Source organism: Struthio camelus, chromosome 3 (genome assembly GCF_040807025.1).
Source record: "Struthio camelus isolate bStrCam1 chromosome 3, bStrCam1.hap1, whole genome shotgun sequence".
Taxonomy (NCBI): domain Eukaryota; kingdom Metazoa; phylum Chordata; class Aves; order Struthioniformes; family Struthionidae; genus Struthio; species Struthio camelus.
The window spans coordinates 114203409-114215768 of NC_090944.1; the positions used below are offsets into that span (position 1 = coordinate 114203409).

At 41.6% G+C, this 12360-nt stretch overlaps 1 long non-coding RNA gene across 2 annotated transcripts in view; it reads right to left on the bottom strand.

The window, feature by feature from the left end:
- LOC138066851 (uncharacterized) overlaps positions 1-10508 on the bottom strand; it is a 60554-nt gene extending 50046 nt beyond the window's left edge. The window contains exons 1-3 of one of the 2 annotated variants that reach the window (XR_011140414.1): positions 10375-10475; positions 9798-9847; positions 3522-3583 (exon numbers count right to left, since the gene is read on the bottom strand). This is a non-coding gene — a long non-coding RNA (uncharacterized lncRNA). Of the gene's footprint in view, positions 1-3521; positions 3584-9797; positions 9848-10374 lie in introns of both variants that reach the window. The other variant, XR_011140413.1, reaches the window with a different exon arrangement.
- Positions 10509-12360: the final 1852 nt, after the last annotated feature.

Below are 12360 nucleotides of genomic sequence, written 5' to 3' on the forward strand. Positions count from 1 at the left end.
CTGTCCTGATGCTAATAATTTTTCCATCTCTGATGTCCAAGTTACATACCAAGCATAGAAAAGACACGTGCAGTCACTGCAAGAGCTCCCTCTTAGGTCTTCTGAACACACTTCCATTACTGTTGCAGTCAAACACCTATGAATTATACTAGGGGGAATATCTTAACAGAAAGTTTTCACCTCTGCCCAACATTTTATGGCAACTGTTTGCAAGGACTGATAGACATTTTGCACGTAATTTAGAAATAGCACACTTTTCCTACCAAACTTCACAGCAAAGAAAGCAACACTGCTAGCTACTGCTTTACTTTTCTGCAATTCGCTAATTTTAGTAAGTTTTGAAAGCATTATTTAAACAAGCAGAACATTGCATTATTTCAGTGCTGTAAGACATTTCTTGATAACCAGAAGGAAGAAGCAGAAATGAAGTGAGCGTTACTTTCAGGCAAAAGCTGAGTCACAGTTCCATTTCACTACGCAATTTGCTGCCCTTTGTGCCTTTCCACCTACGGAAGGCAGCAACCTTTAGCTGTCTACAAGTTCAAAGTCATGTTCAAAAACCAAACAATGATAGAAGCAACTTTTGTAACATGTCACATGGAGCTGTAAGCATGACTTAGGGAAAGTTCAAAGTTTAGAAAATGTTGCTCTTACTATTCCATTTATGTAGTAAGAACTTTTTGTTTACACACTTCAGTTGTAACACTGTGTAGGACCTGAGGGTTTCATCCTGAAAATATAAATATTACTGGAAACTGAGTATTAGCAACAACGGCCCCTAATAGTCTTCTATGTGTGGGTGCATATTAGGAACCGCAAGGAGTTCATCCACACATGCTTAGTATACTGTCAGAGGATGATTGACTAAACCAAAGTCAATGGAGAGACTTGTGCGGCTCTCAGTAGTGCTTGGATCAAACAGCCAATGATGCAGGAAAAAGAAAAAGGTAATATTGAGCCCTTGGGTACGTGCTAAATAAGGATCAAACTGATACGTGACCTGTGAGTAGTTAGACTCCCAGTGTTCTGAGCACTCACAATTGAAGTTAACCGCCAGTAGATCTGGCAAATGTTTCAGCTCCATGTTTGTTAGTTTATATACACAGGCTTAGCAAACAGTGCTAAAACCCTTGTCGCTGTTGGAGACCTGTATATACTAGTGCACCTATTATCTATGGCTTATTCATTCAACAAACTGCTGTTATTTAAGATGTTCTTTCTTTCCTGCCAGGGGTTAGCACCACTAAGCAGATAGAGGAAAGAATGTACAAGCAAATCTAAGCAAAAAGCAGATGTTTGCTAAGTGAACATACTTTGTGCAGCTGAACTACACAGACAAAGCTATACAAGTACATAAGTACCCAAAAATGCATTTTTATATATCTACGCTTCAGTGAATAGGGTAAAGCTGTTACTACACCTTCACGGCCAGCTCAGGTTTATGCTGAATTTATCTTAATACACTAGTGTAAACATATTGTACAAAGAGTTATTTGCCTCTCCTCTTCTAAACAGGAATTTCCCAGTTTCAGAAAGGTTAAAGATATGTTTACAACATACAATTTGAGGCTGTATATTCTCTCAGTGTAGTTCTAACAGGAACTCAACTAACCACAGCAGCATGGTGCCACATCAAAGACCCAAACTAGACACTGTGCCGTGACATGTGGATAACATGAGCTTGTTCAGAACTAGCTTAGGTATCCCTACATGTGTAGCGCTAAATGGTAGAGACGTGTGGCATACTTTAGAAAAGGATCAATCTCATCTCTGTAAAGCTGCTTTCAGTCTGCATCTGTTTGTACACAGTGAAACACTATATGCGCTTTATGTCCTGTGTGGTCAGAATGCCCATCATCAGAAAGGGAACTGACATTCAGCATCCTAAAACTGAAGTCTGCAAAAAACAGATATATGCAGGAAGGACATATTGTCCTATTTAAATGTTTTGCAACACTTCACTGACACACAATTGTCAGCATAACTCACAAAACCTCATGGCCACCTCCACTGTCAGATTTGTAAGACTTCTTCGTAAACCACTGAGCTTTGGAGAAAAGGTATCTGAAGAGATCCAAAAATGACACAAGTGGCTGTCAGTGTATTCTCTACAGATCATACCATACAGCAAGAACAAGAAGAAACTGTGCAGAAAAGGTGGAAAACATTTCTCTCTTTATGTGTGACTCTTACCCTTGAATTTACTGTTCCGTTTTAAACTTGAAATACAAACCTGTGAGAACTAAATGTTCTGACTATTATGGATCTAAGTATTTAGAAGAACCAGGTAAAGATTGAGAAAGAGTTCTCTTCGCGAGCAAGTTAACAGCAAAACTCCCATTGACTCAGTGAATCAGGAGTTAACATTACAACAACTTAAACGGACCGTTTATAGCAATTAATTGTCCAAATTTCAGGGTTTTTTGCTTTTGGTAAGAGTATCATCACAATAACATGCTTACTATAAATGCTAGAGCATTGTAACAAAACAGAAACGGTCAAGCTCGAGAAACACGAAGTGAAAAAAATGGTAAAGACAATTCTGATTAACTTCCCTTACTCCTTTTACTAAAAATAGTGTAAACCAACATCTATGGTGCTAATGAGTTCCAGTTACAGGATAGTCTCCCAGATCTGTGCCTGCAAAAGCCACCTGGATGCAGTTATCCCACTCTTATATTGAGGGGACTGGCTTCAAAACAGCACTGTCCTACCTCTTCCTCAACCTTGTGGAAAGCTTTTATGAGGGGAAAAGAGAGACTGGAAGATTAGGGGACATGTATTATCTCCACTGTCACTCTTGGAGGGTTCACAAGAAGAGAATGAACAGCACAGTAGAACGGTTAAAATTAGTAAAGTTCCCCTAAAATAATGCAACTATGTGTGGTAAACACAGTTAATACTGAACTGTTTTCCAGTACTCGATTCCTTGTTAAAAGTCATCAGCTATTTGCTGATAGCTTCTCATGTCCACAGTCAGAATGGATATGGAAACGAAGATTTAACCTAGTCTTTAAAAATTGTTTCTGAAAATTATTTAAAAATATAGAGTATTACTAGCTTTAGGTCAACATGATTTATGTTATTTTATATAGCTGGTCATTCTGTTTTCTATCTAGATTTTTATTGCAGCACTTAATGTTTTGCAAAATTGCTGTATTTTGTAACTGAATAAGAATCTGCAAAATAAAAACGTCATTTAGAGTACTGTATCTATTAGAATACACATTTCCTCAGAAATCAGAAATACTGATGAAAAAATGTGTCACCTAGTCTTTACGGTTCAAATGTATTATAAAAAACATTCCCAATAAACATCTGTTTTGTATTCACATCATTTTGGTTTAAATACACATGTCAACAAATAATCCTCATATTCCAAGTCTGAGTGAAAGCAGACCTTTGCAGCAAATTTAGCTCCCTCTAATTCCTTCTGAAATAAGTGGTAATTTCTACTTAATTGGGAGCAGGATATTATCCAATAACAATAAAAGACTCTCATGGGACTGAAAAAATCTTACCTTTAATCATCAATGTTCACCTCATCTTGTTATCACTGATCTCAGTGCCGTAGGAACACATTCTAATGGAGCATTAAAAAAACAAGCATATGCCTCTTTAGATTTCAAATTATGTTTTCAAAGAACTGACAACAAGCAGAAAGATGAATCATAATAACCTTTATTACAGATGCGCTCTCATTTTCAACAGCTGTTGAAAGAGAGTCTGTTTCTTTTTAGTACTAAAAACTTAGCATTTAAGTAGAACAGCAATTATTAAACAAAAAAGTTATAGCAATTACGAAATAGCAAAAGAATAAAAAGTGGATTTCTTTATCTGCGTTTTCAAGCACTTACGAAAACTACACTGAAGACGGGGAGGCAGGCAGCATACTACATTGTAATTACAGTTATTAAAACTAATTTGAACTACAGACAGAAGTTAAAGCAAAACCAGACTTTTTTTTAAGTACTGGTGTCTACTACTTATTTACTACTTTATGTCTAGCACAAAGACTAAAAGTTATTATTTTTCCAGATTACAGAGGGCTTTTAGGACATATGCTATCATGAAGGATTCTTGCAATTCATTTTTCTGAAAAGTTAATAGAACAATGATAGATTAAGCAAAAACAAAATCAAAATCAGTTGTTTCAGAATAAACTTGAAAAACAATCAAGCCATATACAACTCAATCCCTAAAAACCATTATTTGCAGTATAAAGCAAACTGAAAAAAAAATCTATTTATAATTGGGTATGCTGTACCCCTGAAATGCATTTTCACAAATAAATTAGTGATTTTACTGGGAGGAAGCAAGCTTTTCTGAGAAAAGTCCCAGAGAGTATGCAAAGTTGGACAGAAGGTAATTAGAAAGCCTTAGAAGACCCTGCTTACAACAACAGATATGAGAACAATATTTGAGTTCAAACTCAAACCAAGGGTCAGAAATACAATTTGCCTAAGGGGTACTAAGGAGAAAAAACAATTAGACTACACACAAAATTAGTACATTTAAACAACCTTAAAAGCAGTTACTGAAATGGAATCAAACACACTTTAAAACGATCTTCACTCTTAACATTCTCTAGGTTGTGTGTTTTAGGAGCCAAAACTGTGGCTTTTGGTCACACATCAAGCCCTATGAAGACAGGAAACCCAAGAACAAACTCACTCCCCCACCACAGGAACCTATACACCACGTCCTGCATCACTCAAGTCAGTGAGAACTCTGCCATTAAGTTCAACAGGGACAGGCTCACACCTGACCTTGGAAAATGCTTTTATCTTATTTATATTACTTCTAAATGAAGGGCAGAAAGAAGATACCCTTTCAGAATCATGAATTAAAAATAATATTGTGTGAGACTTTAACATGCAGAAAAGCCAAACAATGAAAGATGAAATTCCTGCAGAGCAGCAGTTCTCTCCTCTAGCGTTTGTACAACGCATTCCTGCTGATAATGTTTAAATATATTGCCTTGACACATACGTTCAAGTATTGTTTTGCTTGCGCTATGCACTCAACCGAATGAGTAATAGATTAAGGATTTCTTTCAAGCGCTGTGCTCACTGAAGATAAACGTTTCACAGTACACAGTGCCCTGCTGATCATCTAAATTTCAAAAAGGTAGCCACGATCTGAGTCCATTTTCTACTTTTCACATTCAATAAGGCACTCAGAAGCAAGAGAGTCAGACCAAGTTCCAAAGAACATCTGAATCGAAAGTTATAAAAACAGGAACCCTAGGGGAAAACAGTGTCTTTTATTTGCTTTTCACTTCTTCAGATAACTGTTCCTGTGTTGCAAAACATTGTGATTTACAGTACGCTACATTTGCTTCTTTATGAACTGAATAAAGTTATCCACATTTCTGAATAACAATTGAAAACCAGAGTGCCACATCCTAACTAGACCACTAGCAACACTAAATAAAGGCGAACATCATGTCAGAGCAAACAAAAAAAGGTCCAGTGGATTTGGAGGAAGTGACACAGGAAGTTCTGGAAGAAACAAACAGAAAAGAACAAAAGTTTTGAAAAGCCTGAGCTGCATCGGGAGGATTTCTGTGAACCGTTTTGTCTTTACAGTCTTGGAAACTTTGACTTTGGGGGACAGGGGGAGGAAGGTTTAGAACAGAGAATGCAGGAGTAAGGCCTCAATCTGTTTCTGAACTTGTGAGTCACATTTAATGTAAACTTTCAAGTTACGGAAAACTGCAGCAGCAGCAACAAGAGGTGCCTAATTCTGTAATTCGTTCCATTTCAATAAACACTGCCAGGTAATAGTCCTAAATTGACCCTGTGAATGGGCTAGATGATAAAATGGAAATTAGAAATAAATATATTTTTAGGTTATATTCTTTATGTTAATTATGAAGGTATGATAACTTCAGTTCACAGGTAGCTATGAAAAAATCTGACAGAGCTGAACACTGAAATCTCATCAAGATTTGAGGACAGAAGTTTAAAAGGGACTTTATTGATTAGTTATTCAAATTTCCAATAACACAGCAAATAAGTCTTACAAGTGGAGTAAATCGATTTGCGAGACTGCTAGACTACAGCAGATTCTATGAATAGCTGTATTGTCTCAGTTCATATAGATCTTGCAGCATGAAGTGCTCTGAGGAAAATAGTAAGAAACAGTTAAGTCCTTCAGTGTGCAATCTTTATTTATCTTAGGTACTTACATGATAAACATTGTTAATGTTATGCTCACCACACTGAGGTAAAGAACATCACATCTCTTTTTTGTCCGAAAGCATTAAATGACTTACCAAAAGCACACTGTGGTAGGCTTTATTCCCTAAGTCTCTGGCTCACATCTTAACTACTCTTTCCTACCTAGCTAGTAAGGAGTAGTTACTCGGGATCACTATAATTCTTGCTTGGAGACAAGAGATTATCACTCAATAAAATCATTTGTCATAAGTCATGAATTCTAGACTTTGGTACTGCTGGAAAAAACAGAAGACTGCCACGACAAAAAAAGTTACAGGATACTGACTCAGTGTCTATGCTCAATCAAGGACTGTTCATAAATAATGGCAGACGTGTACACACTGAGGGACTGATTTGTAAACTTTTTTTTCCCACATTAATCTTCTCATATACCTTCATCCTCCAAACTATCCTCACTTTTACAAAAATTCTTATCATGTCCTTTCCTGAATCCTATCTTTCCTCATTTGATTCGCAACCACAGTGTAATAATAGCTTTAAGGGTAACTGCCATCCTCCACCTTGCATAACCTAACGATCTAATGAGAAAAATGGTATTTCAAATACGTTTCCAATGCATCACGTTTTCTCTAAAATGAAAAAGCCAAACTACAAGAACTGACTTGACATTCAACTCCGGTTCTCAGTAAGAGCGACTCCCTAGCTTATGACTGTGAAGGAGAGAAACGGAAAGCAGAACATTTAAGTCACAAACATAACTCACGTTTACCTTTTTGGAGCGCTCCCACAGAAAAGGGAAGAGAAACAAATCAGAAGCGTCACAGAGCCAAATCTCATTAAGAGCCAAAGGAAAGTTGCAATTATAACATAGCAACAAAACAGCAACTCCTCCAGGCAGGACTAATTCACAAACATCATACTGAGAAACAGAAATCACTCCTCCTTTCCCCTCTACCCTCAGGCTTATAATTAAAAGAATTTCAAGAGAGATTCTCTTTATTCCTACTGCTTAAAAACAAAGAGCCCTGTTGAGTCAGAAAATACGCATCACTTCCTTAACTTCCAGCAGAAACTCTTTCTAGACTGTCTTGAATATGGATTCCCAATATCGAAGACAAGGATTGTATGTAATTTTTTTTTATTGGACCAACAGATGTCAGTTGTTAAAAGTATGTGAACTCCCTCTCAGGTCTAAGACAAAAGAAGCAAATTTCAAGCTAGGTACAAACTAGGAAGACGCATTCTTGTAAGAATACCCCTACTCTGTTTAAAAGGCAGATGTTTTTGGAGAAAAAGGTGTGGTTAGCACTGAAAGTGAGGAGGGGCCTTAATCGTCATGGAACTTGAAGAACGGTTGTTACTGCCTGTGGCACAGCAAAGGGCTAACAGGAGGAGTAAATACAGCATTTAATACCCAATTAGTGTTTCTGTTGAAGCCACACTTTTCAGTGTCCACTGAAGTTTACATACATGTATAGCTTCTGGGCTTGTGTTTTGGAGGCTCCCTGTAGGTCTACTTCAATTGCTTTTTGCAAGCGTTCTCCAACTGCTGACTGGACGTTTCTGTCTTGTCAGCGTTGGCTCTAGTTCCTGGTAGTTGTTCGGGTTCATCTCAGGGTTTTCCACGAGGACATTTGGTACATTGAGTATGCAATCACATTTTGGGACTTGACTGAGTAGCATCCACACATCTTGATAGTTCTGCTGTACAGAGTATTTATTATGCAGGATTTGCACATAATCTGATTCTGTCTGGCACTCACTGACTTCCAGGAAGGTTGCTTCCAGCAGTAAGGTTGTGGGAACTACTTTAAAGCTACAGAGGGCAAAAGGAATGTTCTAGGAAAACGTCATTTCCAAGCATAATTCTTTTCCCAGAAAACATAATTATTTAACTACTTTCCATAACAGTTCTTGTATAATATAGTACACGACAGTCAGAGATGTACAGCCAGAGCACATTTTCTTTTGGAATTACAGTAAGCTTTGCAGTGGTATCCTAATAGCTCATTCAAGGGATTGATTTGTTGGTGGCAAACAGTCATCTCTGTAATGGGGAGCTGAGCACTGTAAACGTGCTCTTCAGAGCGGATGCAGTGTTAGCTGCAGAACTGACAACGTATCATTTTTTCGTGCACTTCAAGGAATAATTGTGCAACTATACATGAACTGGTCTAAAGGCCACTCTAAACAGCTGTGTTCATAGTAGCATATATTCCAGAAACAGCTTAAAGGAAGAGTAACAGCTACGAAGCTTCTAAGAAATCCAGGTTTTTCCACAGAGAGCTTCATCACCCAGATTTTAGGGACAGCACAGATTTGTTGGTACAGGAATAGAATAGAGTATCTTTTTCAGAGCAGCTGAAGGAGAGACTTGTATGTCTCAAAGCTTGTCCACTACTTTCCTCCCTCCGACTACATGATTTGATCTCGTAAAAGACACGGCGACTCTTTACAAAGAAAATCTTTCCTTAGAATTCTCTGTGGCAGCGCTATCTGGTGTAAGTTTGCACTACACCATGCACTCTACATTTGCACTACACACAAAAAAAAAATCCCTTCAAACTGGATATGGAACCTCTGCAAACGTATGCTGCTCTACAACAACGAAAGATGGAAAAGGAGGGAGCGTCAACAACTATTCAAATACCTTTCCAGTGCACAACTGCAAGGGTTGAATCTCTTGTTTCCTTCAATTCTCCAGTCTAGATTTTGGCTAACTTAACGCCCATTGAAAATACTTGAAAATAATCTCAAATGAACTACTCTGTTAAACTGCAGAAAGAAAATAATGTCATGTTCTGGCTTAAATTCAGTTCAACTCCTTTATTTTTCAAATACAAAAAAAAGATGACTCTAAGAGCTTGTGCATGCTGATATGGACGCATCAGCTGTATGGGGACAGAAGTCGGAACTTGCATTTTGCTTTCAGGCAGTTTTTAGCCTACTTTACAGTATGAACTCCCAAGAAACCTATGCTTGGCACTTATTGCACAACTCCTGGAGAATGTGTGCGTCTTCCACCTGATTATTTTTCTCTTAGTCGCACACAGACCAGAAGCTACCTGCAGAGGCATACGGTTCAAGCTCCTTGTTTCATATGGCCTGACATATTTTCACTGAGCTCAAACAACCTGAGAACGTTATCCCAAGCTAAAGATCTACTTGCTGCTTGGTTTGTCTGTTGGGAGAAATGGCTCTGGAAGATGTATACTTACTGACCTCCAGGCACAGCCTCCTCCAAAAGCTGCGTGCAGAAACAGTCAGAAGAACCTAGTATCTTTGTAATACCCGATTTTGATAAACGGAATTACAAAGTCAAGCGGCCAAGCCTTGTTGACCAGACACTTCTAGAAATAGTTTGCACAAGAGCTCTTCAAACAAAACCATTATAATACAACATTTTTTTGATGCAGGATGATCTGACCGTTGGAATAAAAGGCAAAAGAGCCAAGCCCAGCTCCCACAGGGGAGCGCAGACACTCCTATGCCTAGCTCTGTCCCAAAAAGAACATTGCCACAAATGCTACGGAACATCCTCAGGGCCATATTCAATGGAACTGTTCAGAGAAGGGCTTGGCAACTGGATTAGAAATGAAACAGCATCCTTACCAGCTTCAGGATATAAGCCAGTGCTTTCACTGCTGCAGTTGAGACAAAGGCTGTAACATAAGTAGCACCCCCAATGTGAGATTTATGTAGTAACTAATTGTGGGGTTTATAATGGCCTAACGGGTGTAGAAAAACTAGAGCCAGACAGCACACCCCTCCCTCCCCCCAAGCAATACAGTGTTTTTCTTCACTCGTGGCACTACGAGCACAGCACTGAAACAGGAGCACCTTGGACTGCTGGTTTCTTCCACTGTCTGTATAACTGTTACTTTTTCACATAATATCCCATGAAAGGAGGTTAAACAACGCCACAAGACTCCCGTGCTGATGCCAAATAAAGGAAAACGGGATGGCATTTAACGAAGAAACCTCCCTCTGTTTAGAGAGCTATAAATTAAAGCGGAGCCGTCGACCCTCATGACTCAGAGGCCTGACTACGAGCAGAAACCCGCACCCCAACCGCTCCCCGGCCCGCGGCGAGGGCCGGGCTGTACGACAACAGGGCCCCGCTCCGGGCCCGGCCCGGCCCCGCCTCCCGCCCAGGGCGCTGCGCGACCTGGCTCCCGCAGCCCCTCACCTCTGCCCACCGGCCCGAGAGCCGCCGCCGCCGCCAGGGCGGGGGGAGCCCCGGGCCGCTGGCCCCCCGCCGCCGCTGCCCGGTCGCTAGGCAACCGCCGGCGGCCGCTGTCAACACGGCGGGGCACGTGACGCGGCACGCACACCCCGACGTGCGCACCCGGCGCAGCGGCTCCCCGCAGTACGTCACCCTCCCCCCCCCCCCCCCACCGGGTCCCACGAGAGCCTATAAATAGCAGGGCCCGCCGCACATGCGCGCTGGGCACGCGGCGACGGTGCGGCGGGCAGAGCCTCCTTGGGCAGCGGGGGCTGCCCCTCGGCGATGTCGTCACCGCCGAGGAGCCTGTAGCAGCGCTCGCCGACCACCGTACTGCCCGCCCCTCGCGTTCTATTTTTATTCCTTTGTTTCAGGTCCCCGCCCCTCCGCCGCCGCGGGAGGACGGGATGACGTCACCCGCTTCCCGGAACGATGACGCGGGCGCGCGGGGGGGTGGGGTGGAAACTGGAATGCGCGCTGGGGTTTCGCTTCCTTAAAGGGGCAGCGTCCCCCGGCGCGGCCCGCGGGGCTGCGGCGCGCGCGGGGAGAGGGGCGGGGCGAGCGGCGGCGACGGACGGGGGCAGGTGGTGGCGGCGGCGGCGGCTGGGGGGGGGGTGCGCGCGGCGAGAAACCGCTCTTGTCGGTTCAAACGGCCGTGACGTGGGGGGGGGGGCGGCGGGAGCCCGCGACAGACACCCCTCGTCGCTGACTAACAGAGCCAGGCGTCCGTCCTGAGCTTCGTGCCGCTGAGGGGCGAGGGGAGTGGCGGCCGCCGTCCCCTCGCGGTTTAACCGCTTCCCAGACCTCACCATCAGGATGCAGCGCTTCGGTGTTGATGTCGGGCTGCACCTGAGGGTTTGTCCGCCCCCTGTCCCTCTTGAGCGGTGTCGTGGACAGAGGGAAGGCGGATGTGTCAAGCCTCTTGTCACCTCGCTCATTTTGATGTCTAGGCTAGCGGCTTTCTTACTTCAGTCATTTATTTGCTAATCGTTTTTTGTTTGTTTGTTTGTTTTCTACAGTTTATTCACAGTAGTGCCCAAAGGCCTCGGTCTACAGCCAGAGCCCTGCTCTGTCATGTGTTACAAATACAGGTAGAAACAAAAGAAATCTTTTAAGTTCTACCCTAGAGAATTTCCCAGCTAAATAAACATCACACAGAGAGAATCTCTGCCTGTGCGTATGGAGTAAATTAAGAATATAAATAAATCACAGAGAAAATTAGATTAATTTACGAGGGAAGAAGTTTTAAAATATGTTTTGCACTTATTTCAGAACTGAAATCCAGAAATGCCAAACACTACAATAAAGGCTCTGTAACTGATTCATTAAATTAGTTCCATCATGTGGAAGACTGTAATAAATCACACACGAACCATTAGAGCTCAGCAGAGCGCGGAGGGCTTCGAACGGCAGGTGTTGTCCATAGTAGGTTATCTCTGGACTGGAGATGTGCTCTGAAATAAAGCCCCTCACTCACGCCGAGGTCGAGATGATGCTGTGGCGTCATATTTAGATCATGGCTCGCAGAGAGATCTAGGGTGTACTTAGTCACCTATGGCATGACCTTATATTCCCACTCAATTTAGTAACAACAGTTGGTTTCTTATGGGGCATGTGAGATTTAATTTATTAACTGAGTTTCTAGGATAAGTAGAGAGAAAGTCAAAAGGAATGAGATGAGAAGTCAGCAGATGAGGGGGAAACGCTCAGAACGAGATGTAGCTCTTAGAGAAATGTAAGTCTTCTCTCATAATTTGTTGCATATGTTAATGTAGATGTAAATATGCTTATTTATAAACAGATATTTTTTATATGTGGCCGTGTGTGAATTTATTTCCTACATTTAAATTACCTGGGTACAATTTTCGTTTCGTTTTTTGCCTGTTGTGTAGTTTTTAAGCTTGGTTTTTGTTGTAACGGGACAGTTTAAAACACTAGAACTCTTCTGTT